The sequence below is a fragment of the Macrosteles quadrilineatus genome, unplaced genomic scaffold, assembly GCF_028750875.1.
Source record: "Macrosteles quadrilineatus isolate MER2022 unplaced genomic scaffold, UCM_ALF_1.0 Scaffold_9__3_contigs__length_116548681, whole genome shotgun sequence".
NCBI classification, from domain to species: domain Eukaryota; kingdom Metazoa; phylum Arthropoda; class Insecta; order Hemiptera; family Cicadellidae; genus Macrosteles; species Macrosteles quadrilineatus.
This window is the reverse complement of record NW_026542602.1, coordinates 88,242,651-88,251,905: the sequence shown is the minus strand read 5'-3', so window position 1 is coordinate 88,251,905 and position 9,255 is coordinate 88,242,651.

Here is a 9,255-nt window from a genome sequence, read left to right as displayed (position 1 = left end):
TTTTACTATGTGAAAATGCTAGATCAAGGACAACAAGGTTCACTTATCTAAATAAAAATACGGACGCAAATTAAATGATCTTAAATGACAAAAACTTTCTCAATTTGACCACTGCCTCTGTTATAGGTTTGAAGAACATTTATTTACCAGGTTTAAGAGCCTAATTATTCATTCCATACTTTTACCATACCAATTTAAAAAAAAATTGTTTCTCGAGGAGTATTTTGTGTCAGATCATAGTTAATTATAGCCTATAGTATAGAAAATATTTCAAACATATTTGTTTCTCTTTACGTACAAATTTGTCTAATAAGATGGAAATCACTTTTAATGTTGTTAATGTACCAAACTGGACACTGGAAATGTAAAGCTTACATTACCTAACAATGGCTTTCTGTTTAATGAACCAATTCTTTTATTTTCAAGAGGGATTTCGTATCATTAACGTCTAAATTTGATAGACAATACTACTTATTTTACTGAAACAATAGTTACAATAATCCTATTCAGTCACTTTTGTTCCTATCTAGGTCAACACACTGAAGAGAATATTCCATGAAGTCTTTTATTGATGCGCCACAACTAGGTTACGTGGCTGGGTTTGATGAGCCCTATTGAAGAGCTGATAGTTATTTCTCCTCTCCAGACCACCTAACTACCTTCCAATTAATATTGAGAGCAACTTCAACTTTCATATTCACTATAGAATATAAATTGCATATTGCATCCCTTGAGCGTAAAGTGACTCTTTTCTACCCAAGCTAGTTTCACTCAAATTAATTGTTTAACGAGGTAGGATTGAAATGACACTTTTTGCCCGAGTGATGAACTATATTTTTCGTCATATCGCAACATTATTGAACAAATTAAGAAAACTAAATTACCTTTCATGTAAAGATAACCTTTCAAAACGATTTCCAATTTGTTTTTAACCGACTTCCCCACTACCAACAAAGGAGGAGGTTCTCAATTTGTTTGTGGCGATGTTTTTTTTTTTTTATGTATGTTCACCAGTTTCTCTGTGATTCTTTTACCGATCAGTGTGGTTCCACCACCAAAATAACCAGGAGAGTTTCTATTTGGTACCTTATATATTATGTTTAAGTATAATATTTGTTTCAGTGAAATATTCTGAAAACCTTAAATATTCAACATTTATTTTGTTTACATTTGTGCAGATTGTTTACATTTGTGCAGAGAAGGCAATAAATAATAATAACATTCCTACAGCTGTTAGTTGAAACCATTTAAATGAAGCTACAGACAATTCTTCATCAAACAGTTGCTTCATACTGATCAATAAACTATTTCTTGCCATGGAGCCTATGAATTACATTGAGAAAAATGCATTTTGTTTTGATTACTATAAAAAATGTATTTTAACGTTTGACCTGATTTGTGTATTACAGTAATTCTGTTATTAGTATTGAATATTCTGACTTACAAAAACATATATGTTTCAGTGAATAGCTGTATTATATTGGCAAATAAAGGTGTATTGTGAAAACCAAAGAGTTCGTAAAACAGGTCTAAATATAAATTAAATGCAATTATTCCTTACACGACCTAAGAAGTGTGACAGTGCATAATCGTCAATTGTCTTAAAAGTGTTAAATATTTTAATTACTATACATGCATTTGCATATGTGGAATGTTTATTGATATTCTCTACCCAGTTCCTATATCATATCAATACTATTATGCCTGCTTCGGAAAGTCCTAGAGGAAGATGATTTGCAATTTCGACTAGGCTATATCTTGATCAAACAAAACCACCTACATGGCTTGCACCACTTTTAGCTGAACCAATCTTTCATATACATATTTCATTTGCAGATGTGGAATGTTTATTAATATTCTCTACCCAGTTACTTTAACATATCAATACTATTATGCCTGCTTCGGAAAGTCCTAGAGGAAGATGATTTGCAATTTCGACTAGGCTATATCTTGAGCAAACAAAACCCCCTACATGACTTACACCACTTTTAGCTGAACCAATCTTTTATATAATATTTTCCAAAGGTACTATACGTGTTAACGACAATTTTTCACTTTTGAGAGATGTTTTAGTGCTGGTAGCTGAGGAATAACTTTCATATTGTTCCAAAAGGCTTGAGACGTTTACTGTATTTCTTTTTATAATGTAGTAGTACACCGATTGCAGGAAACGATGATGCCTGACATTTCAATGTATCTAGAAAAGACAATTAGTTTTTCATTAGGCCTAATGTAATGGACAACTCTTTCCTTCTTAAGGAATATCTAAAAATGTTTATTTTTATACCCATTGATTATGTAACCTGAACAGGTGACTCAAGCAGTTTTAAAATAATGATTATTCTGTGGAACTTTTGATTGTGTCAAACAGTTTTGCTTATCAAAAATCCTCAAGTAATTAATATATAAAAAATTATACAGTCACTAAAAATCATGAAATAATTTGTTTTTGTAAAAAAAAATACAACCGACTTCAAACGCTCTAAAAAGAATTAAATAATTTCAATAAAGTAAACTTTTGTATTAGGCAAGCTCACGTATTTCAAGTCGGCGCGGCTCAAACTGCAAATATGATTGAAACTAAATTGTGTGTGTATTTTGAAAATTAATAAATTGTAGCTGGATAACATAAATATATAAAAAACATACTGAACTGTTTTGTTTATATATTAAATGAAATATCTTCTTGTATTTTATGTTTACTTCAGAATAAATGAATTATTAAAATAACACACACAAATGTTCCATATGAATAGGAAAATAATTTATAATATATTTATAATAATTTTTTTTATAGTTTGATATTATGATAGGGAAAAGAAGCTAGTTTAGTATTAAAACGTTACTTTTCCAATTAAGAAACACTTAAATGCGATATACGCTTTTTAAAGATACTCGTTAATACCACTATAATGCCGATCTCTGATTACGGTAATAAAATAACACTTAACACATAACTATGAAAAAGACATGCAGATTAACACCTGCAGTCACCTGCAATATGGACACCCTCTTTCAATTTTGTATCAAAAATCATCATAGAGCCGCGCCGACTTAAAATATGTGAGCTTGCCTAATACAAAAGTTTACTTTATTGAAATTATTTCATTCTTTTTAGAGCGTTTGAAGTCGGTTGTATTTTTTTTACAAAAACAAATTATCAATTTGTCTAATTCAAATAAGCACCTGTTAAGTTATTGATTAAATAATTTCGTCTAATACGATCATGTTAGTGTGAATTGTACTATCGATATGTTATGTTATGTCGTCAGTTCATACAAGAATGCAAATATGCTACAACCAATACAATTAAAGTTTACAACAGCTGAATTTTTCTACTAGTCCAAGAATTTTAGGAATAATAAAGCCATTCGACCTAACAAATTCGGACTAGGTTGAAACTTTGCACAGTTGTTTAGTAAGCCTAAATAAATAAAATTTCAAAAGTCCCCATAAATCCCTGCAGTGCTTCAGCCGCCATTTTGGAAAATGGCGGCCAATTTTCACTTTTTTGACAATATTTCACAAACTATTGGTATTAGAGGATTTTTGTAAATACAAAAGTTAAAGAACGTCTAAAAATACATCTTTTTTATACTACAAGGTTTGCTCTATCTCTAATGGTTATTGAGATAAATAATAAAAGTTAGTATTAAATAAAAAATTCCCATGTATTCTTATGGAGGAAAATAAAATTGTTGCAGTTTGCTTTTTTATGGATATATTTTTATCAAACTTGGCAAATTTATTTATTTTATACTAAGCTATTAATATTTAACATAAATATACACTTTAGTACCCTCCCTATAGAATTAAACCTATAGTACTCGTTAAATTTAAAGTTATTTAAATAGGGAATCTATCTTACATTTTTAGGATATATTTTAGTAATGATCCAGTCCGGCAAATGGAAATTTATTTTCTTAGACATATTAACAATAGTTTTCTCTTATTAATATTTGTAAGTTTAAGTTCACTCACTATATTTTCACTACTATGTAACTACTTGGTACTACATGGTAGACCTACTTATTACTCTCGGTATAATTATTTTGTCGGTAAATATTAGGAAATTCAACCTTAAAATCCGGACGAGGCACAGCCGGAATTTTTGGGAACTTTTGCCATTTTCATCAACTAGTCTCACTGTGCTTAACTGTGCATAATTTCAATTTAGTCCTGATTTTAAGGTTCAATTTCATAATATTTACCGACAAAAAATTTTACCGGGAGTAATAACGTAGGTACCACTTAAGTTTTTAGTAGTTACATGGTAGTGACAAAATAGTAAGTGGGCTTTATATCATAATACTAATAAGAAAAATGTTTGTTATTATGATTGAAAAATGAATTTCCATTTGCCGGACTGGATCATTACTAAAATATATCCTAAAAATGTAAGATAGATTCCCTATACAGGGTGACAAAAAAGTCTGGAAACGGCTTCTAAACTCTATCTCTATCTTTTAAACTGAATTCTTTAGAAAATTCAAACCTTTCACATCAACCTATATGTATGACAACTACTTTTTGCAAGCATTACCATTTTTGTACCTTCACCAGGGGACGGCCCATGAGGAGTATGTACATAATCTTTAATGTAGGCGTAGGTTGATATGCACATCATTTTAAAGGTCTAGTCAAGTGGAGTTCATTGCCATAAACCGTGTCAAAAAAGGTTCATCCGTTACAAAATGGCGGCATTTCAAAGTTCTTGCGGAATATACCTGCACAGGCCTTAGTAATGGTAAATACTCCTAGTCAAAATTAGCCGGGAAATCTGAAACCCGGTTAAATTTGTTTTGAAGATTGAATAAACTTAGTCTATGAGCTAGTTGACTTTAAAATAGAATTTCAGCTCTCAAGATAATGTTTAATACGTGTATTTACCAATACTAAGGCCTGTAAAGGTTATTCCACAAGAACTTTGAACAGCCGCCATTTTGTAACGGATGAACCTTTTGAGACACGGTTTCCGGCAATGAACTCCACTTGACTACCCCTTTAAAATGATGTGCATATCAACCTACGCTTACTTTAAAGATTATGTACCTACTCCTCATGGGTCGTCCCCATGGGTAGAGGTAAAAACATGAAAATGTAAGTTGATATGAAAGGTTTGACTTTTCTAACGGATTTAGTTAAAAAGATATTAAGCCGTTTCCAGACTTTTTTGTCACCCTGTATAAATAACTTTAAATTTAACGAGTACTAGGTTTACTGCTATAGGGAGGGTAATAAATTGTATATTTATGTTAAATATTAATAGCTTAGTATAAAATAAATAAATTTACCAAATTCGATAAAAATATATCCATAAAAAAGCAAACTGCAACAATATTATTTTCCTCCATAAGAATAACATGGGAATTTTTTATTTAATACTAACTTTTATTATTTATCTCAATAACCATTAGAGATAGAGCAAACCTTATCTATATATCTATCTATACTATTATAAAGAAGAGGTGGTGTCTGTGTGTGTGTGTGTGTTTGTATGAGGTAATCTCAAAAACTACTGAACCGACTGGGCTCAAATTGCACACAAATGAAGCTACAGCTCCGAGGATACATATAGAACTATTCCCGCTTCGATATTGTCCTAGGGCTCTGCCCCGTGGGCTTTCAAAAATTTGAGGTGAGAGATTTAAAAGTAAATATTGATTGATGGTATCCATGGTAACAAAGAACAAACCTACAAAGTTTAAAAATGTAAACAAGCAGAACTAACTGTCAAATGAATTTTGATTTCACAATTCCACACAGCTGGTTCAAACATATTAAATACTACACGAATATTAGAACAGAGAAAGTAAGGATTATAAATTTAAAATAATTATGTCACTAAGCCCGAATGTAAACATTATTTAACATTACTTAAATGGAGCTGTCAAACCATATGTTAATGTAATTTCATTAGTGTATGATTCTTTCAGTTACTTCATTTGTTTATGTTTATGATCAATTATACTGAGTCTGTTCTAATATTTGTGAAATGCTGTAATAATATTTTACAGGGAATAAATCTTTGTAAATAAATTGTTCATGGATATAGGAAATAATTAAGATTCTATAATCAGAAAGTTTTGGATGTACGGATGTATAGATGTATGGATGTATGGATGGATGTTTGTGACAAGTAAACGCGAAAAATACTAAACCGACAAGGTTGAAATTTAGTATGATGATAGCTGACATTCCCGATTAACATATAGACATATTATTCTTACCTCAAAAATCCTTTCAGGCTCCGCCCTAGTGGCTCTGGCTCTGGAGTTTCTCATGTAAACCTTATGAGTATTCATATTTAAAGAAATTAAAGAATTTTGTCAGCCGTTTCAACTTTACAAGTTGGTTCTATGATATTAAATAGCATTAAAAAGGTATAAGGCTTACCAACAGGGTGCAGCACTATTATGTTTTTTGCATTTATGACCAGAGCTAATTTTAACCAACTAGCAACAAAAAGTTGTGGTACACAATGAGAACTTAACTTTTTTTCATGGTTTAGGTGCAGTGGTAGAATATTAGGGCTATGGCAGATACTATAGGACACTACATGATACTATATAATACCGTTTAAATTAAAAGACCAAATTTTAATAAACCGTGTCCTCTCCCATAACTAAAAGCATTTATACTTATATGCCAACCCCGTACAAAGGACGGGTACTCTGCTAGTCCTTATATATAATACGTGAAGGCGATTTCTACAAAAAACTACTCCTCCGTTAATAATGGACGGATTTTTACAAATAATGTGTCAAAATTAAGTATTTTTTGTGTAGACGCCCCCTTTCACCAATTCGTGTAATAAAAGTCCTCGGGCTTTGCCCCACAGGCCATCGAAATACCAATGTATTTCTTATGAAGAAAAGATTTTGTTTACTTAAACAGACAAATAATTTTTATTAATTACAGCTGTTTGTAGTAAAGAAAGACACGTGATACACACAAGAGCATTCGTTTTCAGTTTCGATAACTGGAGTGGACTGAGCATTCGATTTCAGAGTGGGTTCGTTTCCAGTTTCGATAACTGGAGTAAAGTGATTGATTACATTATCTTTGAGTTGATTCTTTTAAGTCTTCGGAAATTGTGACTGTCATTTGTTTTAAAACATATATACACCTGTAATACTTTGCAATTGCTCGAATTCGAGCAACAGGTGCACTAGTAATATAAAAAAGATGTATTTTTAGACGTTCTTTAACTTTTGTATTTACAAAAATCCTTTAATACCAATAGTTTGTGAAATATTGTCAAAAAAATTGAAAATTGGCCGCCATTTTCCAAAATGGCGGCTGAAGCACAGCAGGGATTTATGGGGACTTTTGAAATTTTATATATTTTGACTTACTAAACAACTGTGCAAAGTTTCCACTTAGTCCGAATTTGTTAGGTCGATTACCCTAATATTCTTCCACTATACCTAAAGTCTAAAAAGGCCACTTAACTACTTCTTAAGAGTTTAAGAGTTAGTTTTAATTGAAGAATTTTTACTTCTGGCAGTAAAAGAGCTGCTTTAGACCTGCAACGCATATGTATCATAAGCAGTTGCTCACCGCAGAGTGGGAAAATGTATTTATAAACATATATTCTGTTATTTTGTCTTTATTGAGTGTTAAATCTATCGAAGATTTATAATCATTTGTCCAATTTTACGAAAGAAACACAAGCATTTTGGGGAAACGAAACTACAAATTTTCTATTTAAGACTTGACTGGGAGGATTTCTACCCGGGCTCAAAGACAGAGGTTCGTCGTTTCAATCAATAGAACAATCATATTCCGAAATATGCAACCTCTTTCGACTCCCAAAACAATACAAAACCTTTTCAAAAGCAAACCCGATACGATAATACTTTTCTATTTGAAATCAAAAATCACCTACCCTACAAACAGACAATAGTATTCGAATTGAAAGACGTGTGGGTTTTCAATAACTTACGAAAGACTGACAATGGATTTAGGGGAGAAATGGTTACAATAAACACAAAGGAATATTTTTGCCGCATCCCTGTGTGAAGGGCTAGTAATCTGGGTTATTTCTCCGACCAACTTTATCTCTGTTATTAATGTTGATGCATTTATCTGATTTGCAAGCATGCTTTGCAACATTTTGTTTTATCTGGGTGAATTCTACAACTTGACATGAGTTGTATTTCATCCTTGATTGATTGTTTAGTTGTGTTTGAGGAAATACAGGTAGACCGATGTATTTTGCATGGCTTTTCTGTTTTATGTCTTTTTCGATTGCAGAATTTTGTAAGTTTTTTTATAAATATACACACAAATGTTAACTCTTTTCTGGGACATACTCTGATATTCAGTCATTGAAAATGTGCATTATGAAGCTTCTTGAAGTAGTACATGGTCGATGGTTTATATTTGATTGTTATAATGTTTCATTATTGTATATTTGTTTACTATTTTTATTACTATTACGATTTTATTTTATTTTTAAGGAAAAATTATCACTTCTCTGCAATTATTATTTATGTCAACCTTTTAATAAAAAGTTGATTTATTCTTTTGCAATGATTTTACAATTCTGAATAAAAATAGTTTACATTGTTTGTAGGTTTAAAAATTTGTATTCTATTTTATCAACCAAAATGAACTATATTCAAACTATTGATAACCAGAAATGTTATTAGGTGTATGGATAGTATATCCTTGAAATACTTTGAAATACACTAAAAAACAAACTTTCTGTGCAAAATCTCCAAAAAGGGTAGGACGTGTTCAAAATCTGTCACTAGCCTCTTCACATATTTTAAAACAAAACAATTGCAATCTTTTAAAATGTGTCTCAAGAAATGTTTGGAGAAAGTGAAGAGGCCAGCATGCTATTTTTTAAGAGTTTAGCTAGCAATGTCAATACACGTGTCATTATTTTGAATAGAAAAAAGTTGTTTAAGGAAAATTTCTCAGTTTTTAAAAAAATGCGGTACAACACTCCACTCTAGTGCAGTAATTAAATATGTACGTTTACCGCGACCAAAGGAAGATATGTAATATCAAGCAAGAGGTGCATCCAATTACTTTTATCACCATTCCAACTACTGTATTTAGTGTGTAATTCTTTCAATAGGTATAAGGGGATATTTTTTAGCTTTATTGCCTTCAAATGGTTTAAGTAAAATTGAAATGCTATTGTAAATTTAAATTCTGATTTTGTATAAGTTTCATGTTGGTTATCATTAAATGCGTTGATGTAAAATTTTATTTACCTTTATAACATTTGTTAAAGAA